Source organism: Haplochromis burtoni, unplaced genomic scaffold (assembly GCF_018398535.1).
Source record: "Haplochromis burtoni strain Fernald_Lab_line unplaced genomic scaffold, NCSU_Asbu1 Contig_52, whole genome shotgun sequence".
Taxonomy (NCBI): Eukaryota; Metazoa; Chordata; class Actinopteri; order Cichliformes; family Cichlidae; genus Haplochromis; species Haplochromis burtoni.
Window position 1 is genome coordinate 2,092,954 of NW_024582413.1, and position 16,968 is coordinate 2,109,921.

The 16,968-nt window shown below is 41.3% G+C and overlaps 1 protein-coding gene across 3 annotated transcripts in view; it reads left to right on the forward strand.

The window, feature by feature from the left end:
• Positions 1–16,968, forward strand: part of lrrc4ba (leucine rich repeat containing 4Ba) — a 54,031-nt gene that overhangs the window by 1,764 nt on the left and 35,299 nt on the right. Inside the window, exon 2 of one of the 3 annotated variants that reach the window (XM_042220642.1) lies at positions 73–7,271. The exons of 1 other annotated variant lie outside the window; for it this stretch is intronic. The gene's annotated coding sequence lies outside the window, so the exon portion shown is untranslated. The remainder of the gene's footprint in view (positions 1–72; positions 7,272–16,968) is intronic. One more of the 3 variants, XM_014333426.2, reaches the window with a different exon arrangement.

Sequence of the window (16,968 nt, forward strand, 5' to 3'; positions counted from 1 at the left end):
TATATATATATATATATATGTGTGTGTGTGTGTGTGTAAAAAATTTTAAAAAAAGAAAAACTGTCCCGGCAGTGTAGCCCATCCCCTCTGAATCGACCAGTGGTTCCATCCACCTGAAGATGTCTGAGACAATTCTCATTACCAGCGGTAGAAGCGCAGCACTTGGAAAGGGTGAATCAATCAGAGAGGGAGAGAGAAAAAGAGAGAAAGGGAGAGAGAGAGAGAAGAAACAGTGAGGGAGACGGAGGAGAGAGAGAGAGAGAGGAGAGCGAGAGGAGGGAGAGAAGACAGCGTCGGCGGCTCTGCAGTGGAATACGCTGTTATTTGAGGGAAGGTGAGAGCTCTCGGAGTACCGACACGCGCGCTTTGAGCGAAGATGTGTTTCAGGACTTGATGGTAGCAAAATAAAATAAAGGTAAGTGTCTCGATGACATTCATAGTCCGGGTGCAGTTTCGTGACATTCTGGTGTTTGTCTGGTGTGTCCGCTTGTGTGTGTGTGCGCGCGTGAGAGAGTCTGGCGGACAGTTAAGTGCATTTCACGCGCTACAAACTACTAATATGTTGGAAATCCGCGTGTATCATGACCGGATGTGATTTGGGAACTGTCCTCGTTTGGAATCCGAGAGAGGCCTCTAAAGGTGGCTGATATCCAGGAATTACGCGTGACAACAAGACAGACGTGTGTCACGGGGAATCGATTCAATTCTATTGATTTGCATGATTGGATTTGGTCCGTATGCGCAGTTCAAACTTTGCACCAGCTTCTTGGGATGTGTTTCTTGTTTCTATTTGTGTTCTGTGTGCTTTTTCAGCACAAGTTAATCTAACCTTGGCGATAAGAGGAGCATCCACTGTAGCACAAGCTGTTGACAGGGCTTAATATATGATCCGTTTAACGCGCAGCTTTCACTCAAATATACTCAATTAAACCCCCCCCTAATCGGACCAGTTTACAATGTTAATGTGTGTGTGTTGGGCTTCAGCTACCCTCGCTGGCCCCTGTTGATGACCCCAGATTTGGAGGAAAATGCGCAGGCACCTTGCGGCTTACGCGCGGTGGGTTAAGCTCTGAGTCAGAGCCTGGGGCCCCTCCGGCTGAGAACAAGGAGCAGATAGATTAGGACTGATGAATGAAGATCTACTGCCTCTATCTGCAACACAATGATATGGTTATGAGGGGATTTAAATGCTAATGTGCAGTGTTTGAGAGAAATCCGAACCGACTGGGACTAGCGGGAGGAGATTGCTGGCAATGTGTGTGCTGTGGACCAGCTGGATGATCTCCTGAGTTTTATGACAGACAGAATAGGTTATTAATGGGGTGTAGGAAGGTGAACTGGGGCACTGGGGCAGGATTAGACAAGAAAAAGGTTGGAAGGATCTGCATGTGTCTGTAGTTATGTGTGGGAAGGGGGTGTTGATGCACCGAGAAGCCCCTCCGACAGTGTACATTTTAGCAGATTTGCATGCCTGGAAGGAAGAAAATGAAGCCGAATTTCAGGGAGGTTCAGAAGAAGTGTGTGTGTGTTTTTAACTGGAAGATGGCTTGTGTCAGTATGGATTTCCTCCCATCCTCTCATACTGCTAAAGCAGAACTGTTTGCTGCTTGCATTTTACACCCCGCAATTCAAAGCTCTTTACAGTACCTATAAATTTCTACACCATTGTAGCTAAAACAGTCGAGCAAATGACCACGACATATACCATTTATGGGCCCTCATTCCACTGCACATCCTTTCTATTGGATCCAAAATAAGCCTAGAGACGTAAAACTTTAAGAGGATGGTAAGTTTTTATGTTGCTCGTAAAAGCATGTATTTCATCCAATCATATTGGTTTATGGTCAATAGTGAGGTAGCGAGGCTTCTTTCTTAGCTGATCGTGAACTTTATTTACAACATCACCAGTAACTGCAAGGTTCGGGCTTCATGAAAAGCTTGTCACATGATATCGTATTTAAAGCCAAGGTGCTCCAGCTCGGGGCAGCGCTTCAAAATATCAAGACATCTCACTGCCGCAAAAGCCAGGCCGGAATGTCACCGGAATTTGTTCATCTTGAACTTTGCTGCTACCCTCCTCCCACCAACCCCACAAACCGAAGCATTACCTCACTTACTAAAAGACAGCCCCATTGTGACCACTCAAACAAGACAGCAGTCTATTTAGTTTCTGTGATGTGGTTTTTATGGATGGAGGGACGTGATTTCTTGTGATCCTCATTATTGGGATTTTAATTTTAAATAAAATCAAGAAGACCCTGTACTGAATGAGTAAAGACCTTGAAATAGGGGGAATCTAATGCACAACTTACAGTAGGTCAGATGAAGTCCTGAAGGTGCAAAGTCATGACACCTCTTGACCTAATATGCATGTTATTAAAATTGAACAATGTCACGATTCACAAGGAAAGGTTAACACAGATTAGTTAAATGGGATGCAGGTGGAATGTTTTATTCATCTGATTTCCTCTTCATGGACTCTGTTCATGTAACGGGAACATTCAGACACTGGTAGCTCCAAGGTCTAAATTGTCGGCAACCAAAGGAAGCACATTTGGCAGATTTTCTTTTTAATTCTAAAATGTGCGAAAGGTGGAAAAATAAATAAAATAAAATATAGCAGTCAACACTTTCCTGAAGGATTTTCTGAACCTCTTCTACAGTCTGACCACTTAAAAAAAGAAATAGCATGTGGGTCATCTTGCAAATTTCAACTGTCACCTGATAAATTTAACACACAGACACACACATCCCACTGACTCCTTCCTGTGTCACAAATTAAGCACCGGCTGAGCAATTTCAGTCATTTGAGGAATCAGGCCAAGCTGCTCTTTAATTTCCTAGGCACACCACTTATGCATGGCCGATGAGCTTGATGAAAACAAGCAAGCAGGTTAACAGGGACATGGTAAATTACACCTGCACACCTGGCCTAGAGGGAAGGTGTGACTTTGAGATAATGCTCAGCCCCCCACTGCTCTAACGTTGTCGGAATAGTGGAGCCATTGCGGATTATTTCCAGAGGAGATATATAAAAGTCGAAGTAAATCCTCCAAAAACAAACACCCTAGGTGGCAAAGGGCATGAGAGGAGTCCAGCATATAAATGATTGCCCCCTAAAATATTGTCCCAATGATTTGTGCATCTCCCAAATGAAGCCAGGGTGCTTTTAATCTGGTTAAAGTGTAGTTTGCCTTTCTTTGTCCCCTTACTGTAAAAGGACAATGGACTGCATTAATTCGCTGCTACATTAGAATGCAAAGGGAGTAACTGTTGCCCTAAATATGGTGTCTGCCTGAGTTTGTGCATACCTTTGTGTTTATGCACACGCACTCATTTCTGTGACAAAGAGCCAGAGCCAGATAGAGATTATAGATGACACTTAAACTGTTCTAATCAGGGCAAGCTGGCCGCTGATCTCTTCATAGAGCGGCGGTGTCACTGATTGATGGCTGCAAGACTTGCTGATGTACACGGGTTGAAGGGTGAAGGGAGAGTCACTGATCAGCCAAGAGAGGCAGAGAATTGTGGGAGGAACCTCCGGCGTTCAGCTCAAAATGCAGTACGACGAGGGACCCATCTGAGACGCTGGGATCGTATCGCACACAGTCGCCACGTGCTCACGCCACGCCAGAACCTGGATATCCGAGATTCTGTTTTTGTGCATGATGTGGCACAATTTGAATCCCCGCAACCAGGGGGCAGGGAGTGCATGAGCACTGACCCGTGCAGAGCAGAAATGCTAAGCTCCCTATGATGGCGCGGTGGGTATAATTAGCCATGATTGGTTTGATTGAGTCTTCTGTCCAGGCCTGGGTGTTGGCCCTTTGGGGAACATGATGATTGTCCAGACATTAATTATTGAATAATAGTTGGAAGATTGGCAATGGTTAATGACACAAAATGAAAGCTATAATCCATTGAATTGACATAATTAGAAATGGTGAGATTTCCCCTGAGGAGTATATTCTCATCATGACCTAAAGTGAAGAGCGACGCCTGAAAAAATGAACTAAGGCGATTCCTTCCCCCTCCTACCTCATGAGTTCATGAAGGCACATTGGGAGAGCTGCCTGGAGGTGCTCGAAAATCCGATCATCTCCTAGTAAAGATGGCTGAAAGCGGCTGTTTCTTCCTCGTGTCACCGTGAGTGGCAGTCAGGATGCAGTTTCGGTTTGTGCTGTCTGAAATGAGCTCACCAGAGAAAGCGGTCAGCTCTGAGTGTCTGATATTGAGTTTGGCAAATAGAAGAGATATTATCTTCTCCTGGTTAGATTAAGTATTAGTAAATGTGATTGGGTAATGAAGGCGGTCAAGCCTCAATGACCACCCTGCTTTACAGCTACTGCCGGCTTGGCTGCATCTATGAACAGAGTCTTGAGGGAGTTTGTTTCGGGTCAGTGGTGGCATAAGAGTTCAATACAGCATTGCAGAGTCGGGCTGAGGCCTTTCCTCCTCTGTCTGCCTCACTGGCTGGCTGTGCCGGCCGGAGGCACAACAGTTGTGCCATACTGATGCTGATGACAGTATAAATATTGATGATGGAGATGGCAAGAAACAGAAGCATGAAATTATAATCCTGATGACCAAAGTGTGATGCTAAATGTTTTCTCTCTCTCTCGCTCTTTTTTTTCTTCCTCCCGCTGTTGTTTTTACATGTGATTCAAGCCTGACACAGACAGGTTTGGTTTCCACGGCTCTCTGAGAGATCACAATGAGATGCCTGGAGAGAAGCGTGGGCATGCTGTCGCACAAGATGACACGTAATCCAAACGTCCTTTTTGTAGCTGGTTGGAGGTTGTCGTATTTTCAGGGGCAGCAATGGGGGCTGTGCTGATGTCACTGTGAGATGGCGGCTCCTGAGGTGGGGGTGGGCGATAAGACATGCTAGCAGCCGTCCCTGGAGGCCGTTAAGGGCCCCAGAGGAGGCAGTTAGCAAAGCTACGCGCCATCGCTGTGATAAATCGCAGATTCTGCTGTATGGTTAGGACGATTACTCTCGGTGCCATCACATGAACCTGTGCACGTCTTCACTGTTTGTTTTCCAAGTCCCCGGACTCCCCACGATATATGTAGAGTGTTGACTCAGTTGTACTGGTTTATTTATATATTGTGCCCCTCTTGCATATTTCTCTTGTGGTAGCTTTCAGATTGGGTGGTGCAGTGGCGAGGTGTTCAGGCTCAAATTTCTCTATCAAACTCAAAACAGTTGATATGGTAAGGTACTACCCATACTAAAGCCTCAGTGAGGCTTAGTTTAACTTTTCTGTTAGAATAGAGACTTAAAGAGTTAGAACATCCCAGACCAATCTATCTAGATTGCTTTGGTGTGAGCTGCTATGTACTTTTGGAGATATTATGTCTGCCCTCTCATGAATACCAAAAAACTAGACCTTACTTGCCTTGTGGTGCTCAAAGTGCAAAAGTGGGGTGGTTGAGAAATGTGAAGAATCTTAGTTTTCCCGATGAGGCACAGAAACGACTTGTTGAACTTGATGTAGTTATCTTTAAAGTGACCAAAGACCAAAATAACCAAGAGTTCTATCTAAAGAAATATACCGAAGGCGACCTAACTGATAGGAATAAACCAAAATACATAAACTTACCTGCCCAGCATGGGGAAAACATGTCAAAAGAAACAGCATCCCACCACTACAAACTCCTTCAGTCTATCAAGCAAACCGCATAGCAACAGGTGGAAACACGTGTGGCAGGTTGGAATAGGAGGAAGATGAATAAATCTCTGCCCATGATGGCACCAGACTGTCCTCAGCCTGGAGCCAATCATCTGCAAGCCGAAAGATGGCACATCAATCATGTCCAAGTACCTGCACATTTCAGTTATCATATATCGACACACTAAACCACCCGAACCAAACATCCCACAAGGAGAAGGAAAAACAGATCTGTTACACTCATGACAAAATACCATTGAAGTCGTAAAATTCTCTTTCCAGAAGTCATGATACATTTATCAAAAAAATACTAATTTTTTAAAAAATCCACAAACCTTGCTGTGATCAGTTTCACCTTAGGAACTATTTTCTTTCTACTGTCTACATCGGCCAATCCAGAAAACATCCAGTTAGCTAATATTCACCTGTCTTTGCAGGTAGATAAAGACCAAAAATTAGACTGTGCCAAATACTAAATCATTTGGATATCCATTTGTTGAGTATTTAATTCTGAATTTTCAGATTTGGTTATTTTTTATAAAATGTTGACTGTATACTCAGCTTGTGTGACTGACCTCCCTCACACTCCCAGTAGTGAGCATCACACTTCAGATGACCTCACTGCTGCTAACTTAGCGACTTTGCTGGGAGATTAAGCGACTTTTCACACCCCTGTAGAGGATTTCTTTTAAAGGCATTGCAAAAAAAAAAAAAAAAAAACTCTGGTCAGCATCACGACGACTTCTCCTGGCACAGGAACAGAGGTCTCCCTCTCTCTGCTGTGTTCACTGGATGAGTAGAGCTTCTAAGAGTGACAGAGCAGTGGTGCATAGTGCGAGAGAAAAAAAAAGTAAAAAAATAGTTACTAAATGAAACTGCTCACATCAAAGTTTGTGGGCTTTTAGAGTACCCGGGTCATGAATTCTGGCATTGCTGTTGAGTTTGGATTTTTGAGTACCACAAGGCGAGTGCCGTTTAGTTCTAATACATCCAAGAGAAGGCAGGCATCTGAACAGCTGATAGCTTTAAAAGCAGGGCACTCATACTAGATTAATTTAGATGGATGAACAACACTACAGTCTAGAGGACGGGCATGTATCTTTGATTTTGGAGTGAACTGTTCCTTTAATGGTTGTATTTTTCCTCTCAGCTGTGGGTTTACAGTGACCTGACCGATCAAACAAATCCGAAGATAAAATAGTTGTTGTTTTTTTTTTCAGTTATCACGCAGTTATTTCTCCTCTTAGAGGCGTAGTCATTTAGAGTTTTTGTTTGGCCAAAATCAGATTCGATCCAGGGACTGTTCCACGGTTCCACACTGCAGGGTTTAGCGAACTCACACCCCGCTTTGGGAGCTGCAGAGCAGGGCCGCGGACGCCCCGAGCCCCCGCCGATGTGACGGAGAGACGCAAGATGGTGAGTGGTTACTATGGCAGGTTACTATGGCAACCTCAGGTCTCTGTGAGAGCTTCCATTTCGCACAGCGTGGGAGAGAGTAAGAGAGAGGGAGAGAGGGGGAATGAGACAGAGAGGGAGAGAGATGGGCTGGAGAGAAGAACCTGCAGAGGAAGAAGGGTGGAGAAATCAGCAGAGGAGGTGAGGTGTGGAAATAAACATGCCTTAGGTGTAGAGAGAGGAAAGCGGGGCGAGGAGACGAGCACAAAGGAGGTAGAGAGAGAGAAGAGGAGTGTGAAGGGGGAAAAGTGATGGAGAGGTGTAAGTGATGGGGTGAGACTGAGGTGTGAGAGGAGCCGATCGGAGGGCAGCGAAGACGATCACGTGGCGCTTTAGAGCAGATCTGCACTGCATCCACACGCAGGCCGGAACATTTCAACGCTGTTTTGTAATCTTTCTGGTGCTGCACACTATTTATCGCGCCTTCTATCTCCATTTCTTCTCCCTCACCTCTCTGATTCAGTTGGCACGGCGCTCAGCGGCGAGAGACATTGTGTCAGTCTTGGTGACTAGTCTCCATGGAGACGTCCATCAGTCAGTCCGTGTCAGTGTTTTGTGGGCAAAGCCTTATCGTGTTTGTCAGTGTGAGTGTTTATCTGTCTGTGTATTAGTCAGTGTGTCACTCATAGAGAAGGCTGGGGCGAGGCCTGAATGGATGGGGGCCGAGAGCGTGTTGCTTATCACTCACTCATGAACGCACACGCTGTCGGTTTGTTTGGGAAAAAGACGAAGGTTTATGCGTAAAACCGCGAGGATTCGCCGGAGACATTCACACAGATGCACACAAAATAAAAGTGTACCCACCTCTGCTCCACATGTTGCACGACACTTAGTAAATACTTATTCTCCCTTTTTCCACCCGTGTTGTCCGAGTTAAATGCTGAGCCTTGTTCCAGTGTAAAATCTGGCATCATATGTTGCAGAGAACTCCTTTGGTTAAATAATTCACTTTGTTCTGTATGTTGTTAATGTGCAAAACACCAGCAATATGACAGCATCAGTGCTAAAAACGTCCCATTTTATAACTAATCTAATTTATTTTTCTTTATAGTGAGCAGACAGTTGAGTGGTGTGTTGCAGTCATGTAACAGAAAATGTTTTTCAAATAGAACATATGCAGTCATAGCATTCTCCTTTGCTTTAAAGAATAGCACTTCACTTGCACAGGCAGTTAATATCTTAATCGTTTTTATTTTAAACTGTTGCTGTTCTCATTATTTCTCAGGCATTTGCTCATTTTTACTCTACATTATGTAGCTTGGAAGAGAGTCCACAACTCCATTTGTGAAATCATGTATTGATGACCTTCACTTTGACCTTGAGTAGTAAAGGAAGACTTGTAATGACATTACTTGTTCTAATTAGAAACGAACGTTTTTGTGATTAAAGGTGCTCAGTCGGAGCGGCTAGCTTGGAGTGCGTGTGTGTAAATGATGTAAGTGTGTGGGGGACTCGACTTAATGTTACATATAAAAAAACGCTCTTGTTAACTTCAAAGTGGGGCTGTTGCACAGCATTGTTGAATCGCAGTGACTCCTCACTCCAATTAGAGATGCAGCGAGCTTTGTCCTGATACATGGATGTGCATCAAACCAGGCTCCAACCATTACATTTATACACAGCAAAAAGTGCACACTCTGGGGCTTTGCCACTACCTAAATAGTGCAAACCATTAAGCTCCCTTAGCAGTGGAAATGCTGAAGTGTATTTTGTCCTTTAGCATATGGTTCTCAAAGTGCAGCCCTTGCTATCATAATTTTTTCATAAGAATGAAAAAAAAAAAATAAATAGAGGTCTTTGGCACAAATTCACCCACTTCCAAGATGCACTGAGGAGAGAATAAAGTCAGAAGAGAGAAAAACTCCAGCAACACTCACTTGACTGACATATTTTGGCTTGTGGCTTTTTGCCGGGATCAAAATGGAAACATATCAACTTTTTAAATAAAATAAGTATAGGTACCAAAAATACAAAACTGTGTGCTCACTTGGTGTTGACGTCCAAAGACATTATGGAGCAAAATTTAAACATCATTCCACCCATGTTTCTTCTTGGACACTCCCCTTTGTCTGTGATTGGCCTGAAATCACTTGACCATATCAGCCCATCCTTGTAGATGTTTAACTTTCAGATATCTTTGTGAATGTAGATGACTGTTTTTTTTTCCGACTTTGTACCCGTCCTATGTAAAATGTTGTCTATAACATCTTAAATAAGATTGATTTTGATGATGTGCTCTGATAAGGCAAAAAGTCAAATATGTTGGTCGAGTAATTGAAGTCTAGCTGGAGTTTTGACCTCTTAATGCCTCTGCACACAGGTCTAGATACTGGTCGGTGATCACCTGGCAACCACAAGTCGCTAGGGAAAAATGTATAACAGCTGACTGGATGGCGACTGGTCGCTGTCGGTAGATGAAATAGATTTCAAAGAGAGTGCAGAACCAAAAACCTCCATGTGATGGCTTTGGTAGCCAGCAAGTCACTGTGGTTTGTATCAAAGATGCCAACTTATCTGCAAACGCTTGCCAACTACTCACCAGGCAGTAGTGAAAGGGCAACGCAAACGGGAAAGTGAAAAATGTCAAAGTAAAACTTGTGACTTACTGCTGCAACCAGTACATTTTAAAAAGTCCCATTTTCGCTTTGAAGGCAAACCAGCTTTATTTCTGATTTGCATTCCACTTTCCACAGTTTCACCACCATTTAACAGGGGTAGTCTGCTAATTCTCCAGAGGACTGGTAATGAACTAATCATTTGATTCAGGTGTGTTGACCCAAGGTGAGATCTAAAACCTGCAGGACGCCAGCACTCGAGGCCTGGAGTTGCCCACCCCTGCACTAGACTTTAGGCCTGCATGACTTTAGCAACTCATTTCACCTACCAGCAACTTCCAACAACCACTGACTAACCAGTTTTCCCTGCAAACAGTGGTTGCCTCGGGGTTGTAAAGTAATCTCTACGCCTACTAGGACTGAGGCCTAAGATAACAATGCAATCATGTTATCACATAGTTCATGTCATACCATGATATTGCAGCCCAGCAGGAAACTAACAGAGTATGTCTGTAATTTCAGTTCCCCTGTTTTAGTCATTGAAGCAGGTTAAATCTTCCTAACATTGACAGATACTGTCAATATTAAAAAACAGCCACCTTGGATATGGTTGAAAAACTCTAAACCAGTATGAAAATGATTATTAACAACATAAAGCACTGTGCTGAGCAGACATGGTACACACTCTAACTGAAAGTGTTTTCACTGATGTGTCCATTTTCCCCATGCAGTCCTCAATCATACGCAGGCTCTAAACTGGCTATTTGAGAACCACTGCTTTAACATGCCCAGGGGAAACTGTATTTTAAATGACCACAAAACAAAACAAAAAACCCCCCAAAAACCCCCAAAACAAAACAAATTAATTAATTAACACCACTTTACCAGTATCACAGAAATAAGTTGCCTTCTGTGTAGTTTTAATAAGCAAAACAGTAGTGTGTGACCTTTTCTGTCATTGATGGGAATGGCAGCTGAGAACCATTTCCAAATTATCCCATCTATCGGAATTGAACGCCTCCAAGCTTATTACCCGCTATTATCAATTCTGGCATGTTTTTGTCGTTATACAACAATGACGTCAAACTAATAGTCGAGCTTTTACACACCTGAGTCATATACAGGCCTGTTTTTTTTTCCTACACTGTGTTCAGACTCTAAATAATAAGCAGCTGCACTGATACTGGAAATGTGTGAAGGCAATATATTTTTTTAAAAGAAAATGATCAAGGATCAAACCTATCAGCAGAACTGTTATAGCTAATATCCCCAAAGATCTCTATATATTTTAATCTACACATTCTGTTCAACAGAAGACCTTAACATATATAATGCCTGCAAGCATGTCCAGCTCCATTGTTTTTAAAGACTTCACTACTGTACTAAGAGTACTTTTGCATGATTCACAGTTCAGAATGATCATTATTTATCCTACATCCTCTCCCTTTAATTTGTCCTTCTTCTGATTGGCTGTGCCTCATAAACATCAGGTGGATGAAGGTTGTGTGCTCACAACCAGATGTGTGCCTGATGTGACTATTTTAAGGACCTTTGGCTCAATGAAATTAAAAACATCAACTAGCAGAAAAAAATGGTTTCAAACGAAATGTTTGGAGCAGTCTGAAATTTCAGCAACAACTGTTACTTATACATACGCTCACCTCATTATTTGCAAATTTGACCATTTTCATATGCAGAAAAAGGTCGACTTTGAGGGATAAAGGAGTGTTAACAGTTAAATATTAAGAGCGACAAAATTCTAACTCATCTGTAAAACTGCCAAACAAAAAATATCCCAAATATTAGAGTTTTATAGGAGTACTTATACTTGCCAAGCCTCATGCTGAAAGACATTATGCACATTAGTTTGACGCGACTTCAGTGTGATGTGAAAAATATATAAATTATATAATTTTCATGAGCAGTAATGCAGTACTAAATGTAGACTCCTATGAAACATAGATAAACTTGATGCCTTCAGGTTCTTGTTAAAACCTCAAAAAATGTCAGATATTAGAATTTATTGCCAAACTGCAGCGTCTGTATTTAGTCCAAACTAAGAATCATAATGATAAAAGTATAATGTGACTGTGACAGCCAACTGCTGCACGTCACTATTATCATAAGTGATTGCAGAACACCCACTTTAATGCAATAAATTGAGAAGTGTCAATGAAGAAAAACAAATAGTCATCTCCATTTGTATCCAGATAAAAATATTTTTGTTCCCTAACAGATGCATCCTGTTACATAAACCAGCAAAGCAAATAGAGGGCTGCGAAAAATCAGTGGATTATTTTAGAAAATGACAATAATACAGAGCAAGAATTACACGTGGTAATCTAAGTTATGACAGGCAGATTACACCCCTGTAACAACTGTAACAAACCAGCATCAATTCATCTTTAGCTGAACATGTAATTATGGAGGAGTGAAAGATAACTGCGCTAGCAACTCCGTGTGTAAGAGGATAGTGTTGTCACGATACTAGAATTTCAAACCCAATTTCAAAACCATTTTCAGCACCAAAAACAACAAAATTTAAAATATGAAAAAGAGGCAAAATTTCAAACACTCAAACTGACGTCAGATGATTTTCTTTGCTGCTCACATGGAGTTGTCAAGGTAGGCTGCCACTGTTTCTTTCTAGTTGTTGGTTGACAGCATCTATCTGGGACTTTAGGAGGAAAGTTACACCTTTTAGACTCAAATAATTATGTTATCCTGTTAAATTAACATAATCTATGGGCTGGACTGATAATGTTTGCTTCCTGGCTCCCACATTAACATTATGGTTTTGTTATTAGCTGTAGCTGCTAACTGCTGCCTTAATGATAACGAATTATAACAGATGGCTAATGTTGCTCCTGCCAGCTTAACACTTATGAGTTTAACATTGTTGAAACTGGAGCTATGCTGACCTCTCACGTTGTCTCAAAAAGTGTCGGTCAGTGTGATGACTGCTGCTCATGTGTTCAGCTGCTAGTGAGGGGAGGGGCTGTGTGCCTGCCTGTTGGTATTGATACTGTTGCAAATGAGCATCGAATCCAATAGTAATTTGTATCAATTGTATCGATTTATTTGACAATCCTATATTCAGTTGTCCATAAAGTGTATTTCCTTACATTTCAATGGTACCTCCACCTAAAATGGGATACAAACACATTTCTGTTAAAAAAAATCACTGAATTGTTTCCTGTTATCCAATTTAAAGTCTTAACCTCCACCTGGTCACCAGTGACCCCAGAGTTTGTGATGGTGATACGGTTAGGTTTACATCTACCCCTTTATTTCAGTTTTTAAAAATCTGTTTAGCATATTCATTCATGTAGATGTAAAAAAAACCTGTAAAAAATCTGTTTTAGAAATGTGATTTAAAAGGTAGAATTGTATAGTTTCTGAATCTTTTTTTTGTTTAGCATGTGGCTAAAATGCAACTCTAACCCTCCCTTACTTTAGGGGTGGACAATTAATTTGCTCAAGGGGTCACATAAAAACTGGGACTGTTGTGGAAGGCTGCACCAATAAGATGGACTCAGTTCTGGTCAATAATAATTTTATATCTGTAAAAAGTTGTTGGTGTGGACCTCCATAATGGTCACAGTTTCTCATGAGGCTTCTTGCAAAAAATAATTGTCCACCTTTGCCCTACATGGTTCACTGGTGAGCTAGTGGAGGTTAACAATTTATTTCTATTCCCATATTATGGTTATCCATCTGATGCCTGAGAGAAATAACGTGTTTTGCTCAGTTGTTTTATAGATTGTGGTCACAGTTTTATTCTGTATTGTCTGTCTTTACAAAATGCTTATAATTATATTTATTCACATGTCCCAATTATAATACAGCATACACCTTCACACATATACATATTTAAAAAGAAATTTCCGATATAGTATGCTGGGACCAAAAATGTTCACATGATGCATATAAAGACGTGAACCAGTATCAATTTGTGCATTATGGAAACATGTCTGCTTCAGTTGGAAATATTCCACCTCTATCGCACACAGACCTCATACTCATCCAAACATGCCCATCCAATTTGTTGGTCAGTTCATGCTGACAAATTTCCAAACACTCTGTCAGATCTTTCAGTGCCTCCACCAGCTGACTGCTGGACTATAGTGCAAGCAACAAAGAGCAAAACTTCCCTTTGTGTTTGTTTGAACCTAACTTTTAATTGTAAATGACATAGTACCTTTTACTTTTTGAGGATTACTTTTTTTCATTGACTTCAATCCAGGGAATGATTAATGTTTGTTTCAGCAAAATGGCACATTATTGTTTTTTGGATTGAGCTGATGATGGCAGTAACTCATGCATAAATAAAAATACAAAAAACAATATTTATTATAAGTGCCAGTATTCTGTTTATTATATTTGTTAAGAGTGAGCAACGGATACAGTGTTCCAGATGTACTACAACTTTGTTTCTTTTAAAGAAACCAGTTCAACTTTGCTCATGCACATTGTACACTGACCAAAAAAGTATGATGATACACGCACTGAACACGGCATAGTCTGACCCCATCACAGAAATGTCACACACATAAACAGCCACATGGAGTCAGAGTTGACATGCTATAGTGTGACCTCCTGCAAGAAATTCTACACTGAGCTAAAAAAAACTACAAAAAAAGGAAAGCGAGGGCAGCGTGAAACCCAGAAATGCTGAACCAAGTCCTCCTCTCCAAAACAGCTGGGAGCAACTAACGCTCAGCTCAGAAACACTGGGAAAAGGTTTTAGTGTAACCCCCCCCCCACCACCACCTACCCCTCCAAAGGAAAAAAAAAGTGCAGTTTGCATTGCTCTGTAAATCGCTGAGAGACATTTTGATTAGCTGCTGGCTTTGGCTTCTCCCCTCAGCGCGCAGGAATTCAGTGTATCAACACACTTAACAACCTTAAATACGGATTAATTGTTCACAAAATCGGCGTCCCGACTAGGCAGCGCCACAGAACGGACAGTAATAAGTGGATTTCATTTGAAGTAGGGAGGTGGCGTAGTGAATGTGACGATGTTAACATTAAAAAGACTTTTATCCCAGCATGTAATGACAAGTGGTATGAAGCCCCCAGTTAGAGATTTGAACATGTGGGGTAGGTAATGTAATGTCTGTTAATGGGAGTGCTTTAGCAGGGTGGTGAACACAGTGACTTTTAATCTGGAGCTCTATGCCCCCTCTGAAGGGGAGGAGGTCCCCGCTCTTGTAGGAGCAATTCTGAATAGATCAGGGCTCCTCTCTGCATTCAGCATCCTAATGAGAGTAACACCGTGTCTTTGGACATTTTGAGTAGGAGGGCGAGGTAGGAGACGGATGTGGTGCAGAGGGGGCTGCAGTATATCCTATTTGACAAGGATGAGTGGTGATTAAAATGTGGAACGCTGAATGCTCCAGTTTAAGAATAACCTAATCAGGCTTTTATGCTCTTTTCTAAAAATAAGCGCTTATTGTAATAATACTCCGATAACCAAACGGAATCATTTATTGCAGCAAACTACACCAAATTGCGAGAGCGTAACATCATCTCAGACTGCATGTCCTGTCATGAGATCACATTAAGGAGTTTATTGAATAGGGAGAAAATGGGTTTGGGGGGGTGGGGGGATTATTATTGTCTAATTAATAGTTTATCACACCACCATAAGCTCTATTGACCTTCTGTAGGTTACGCCAAAGAGCACAAAATTACAGTTTAGCTCAAGTGGAAACAAGACATTATAAGACATAAAAAGTGAATTCACTACCATTGATATTATAAAAATGTCATATTTATTACAACTCCTATCCTGATGCAGTCAGGCTCTGAAAAGCCTCTTCAGTGGCATCATTGTCACATCTTAAAAAAATACAGCCTACTTAGCTTTGAGAGTCTTATTCATTTGTGTGTGTGCGTCTTTAAAATTAGTCCTTAAATGTAACAACAGGCTGCCTGCAAGGCGTTTATCTTAGATATTGCTAAAGATAAGACAGTAACAGAGTGACTTGAAGCATGACAACTATAAAATATCACTCTACACACCTAAATTTAGACAATAAAAGGCAATCATATTAATTACAGATATGAGCTCTTTCCCTGCAAAGGTTAGGGGTTGTCGAAGAGCAAAGTAGGACTGTAGCTGTTTTATCTATTAATAAATTAAAGTATTACTTTTCAGAGATATATTTAAAACAGTGTACCCTGTTTTGTGTATTTATTGTAGTTTTTATATTTTGTGTGTTCTGTATTATATGAGAATGAAAACTGTATTTTTTTTTAACCCATTGCATGTTAAAAAGCTCAGCTAAGGACAAAGGTTAAATAAATGTAACTCAACTGGAACACAAATAACAGGAGTGAAAATGAAAACGGGTCAAAATTAATACTGCCTTGTGTATTTAGTTAAACCAGAAATCAGTTTTATTATTTGACGATGGAAATTGTTAGAGCCAATCCATAGAAGAATATTTTCGGTACTGTTTGGTTTATTGTGTTACATGTTTGATTTGTATAAGATGTTATGAGGAAAATATATACTGTGTGTTTAATTTGTGTTGGGTAAGATGAGCACTGTATGCCGTACATGTGGTAGTGGAATAGAATGAGCCAGCACAGCATTGGAAATGTGCACTGTTGCAGCAAACAGTTTTTTGACTATGACATTGTGATATGATAGCTTTGTTTGTATGTATGAGTCAGAAATAAACCCCTGGACAGCTCACATTAAGAAGGGGAAGAATTATTTTTTCAAAGCTTGGGACAGAAATTCGCCACTACAGAAATATTAATGAGCTTTTAATCTTTTTGTAATGTAATCTAATTTAATTTTTTTTATATCTCAAATGATGTGTGAACAAAGTTTTTAAGTAAATATTGATTCTAGTAGAATGGAAACTTGCAGAGAGAGGTAAAGTTTTCTCGACGGATGAATGGGATGTGGGTTTGGCTAAAGGAGTGCAACACCACATCCGTCTGGCTGACCATACCCGCTTTTGAGAGCGGTCCCATCGTGTCGCCCCAGCTGATTTAGATGACTTACACAACCACCTTCAAGGACTTCTGGCAGCAGGAATAATAAAAAAATGAAGGAGTCCCTATGCTTCCCCCATTGTCCTGGCACGAAAGAAAACAGGGCGGTTGCACATGTGTGTGGACTATCGAGCCTTGAATCACAGAACTATTCCTGTACTATTCGATACACAGTTCCTCGTACTGATGAGGTTTTGGACTGTTTATCTGGAAGCAGGTGGTTCTCAGTAGAGCAGGGCGATATGGCCAAAAATATTTATCACGATATA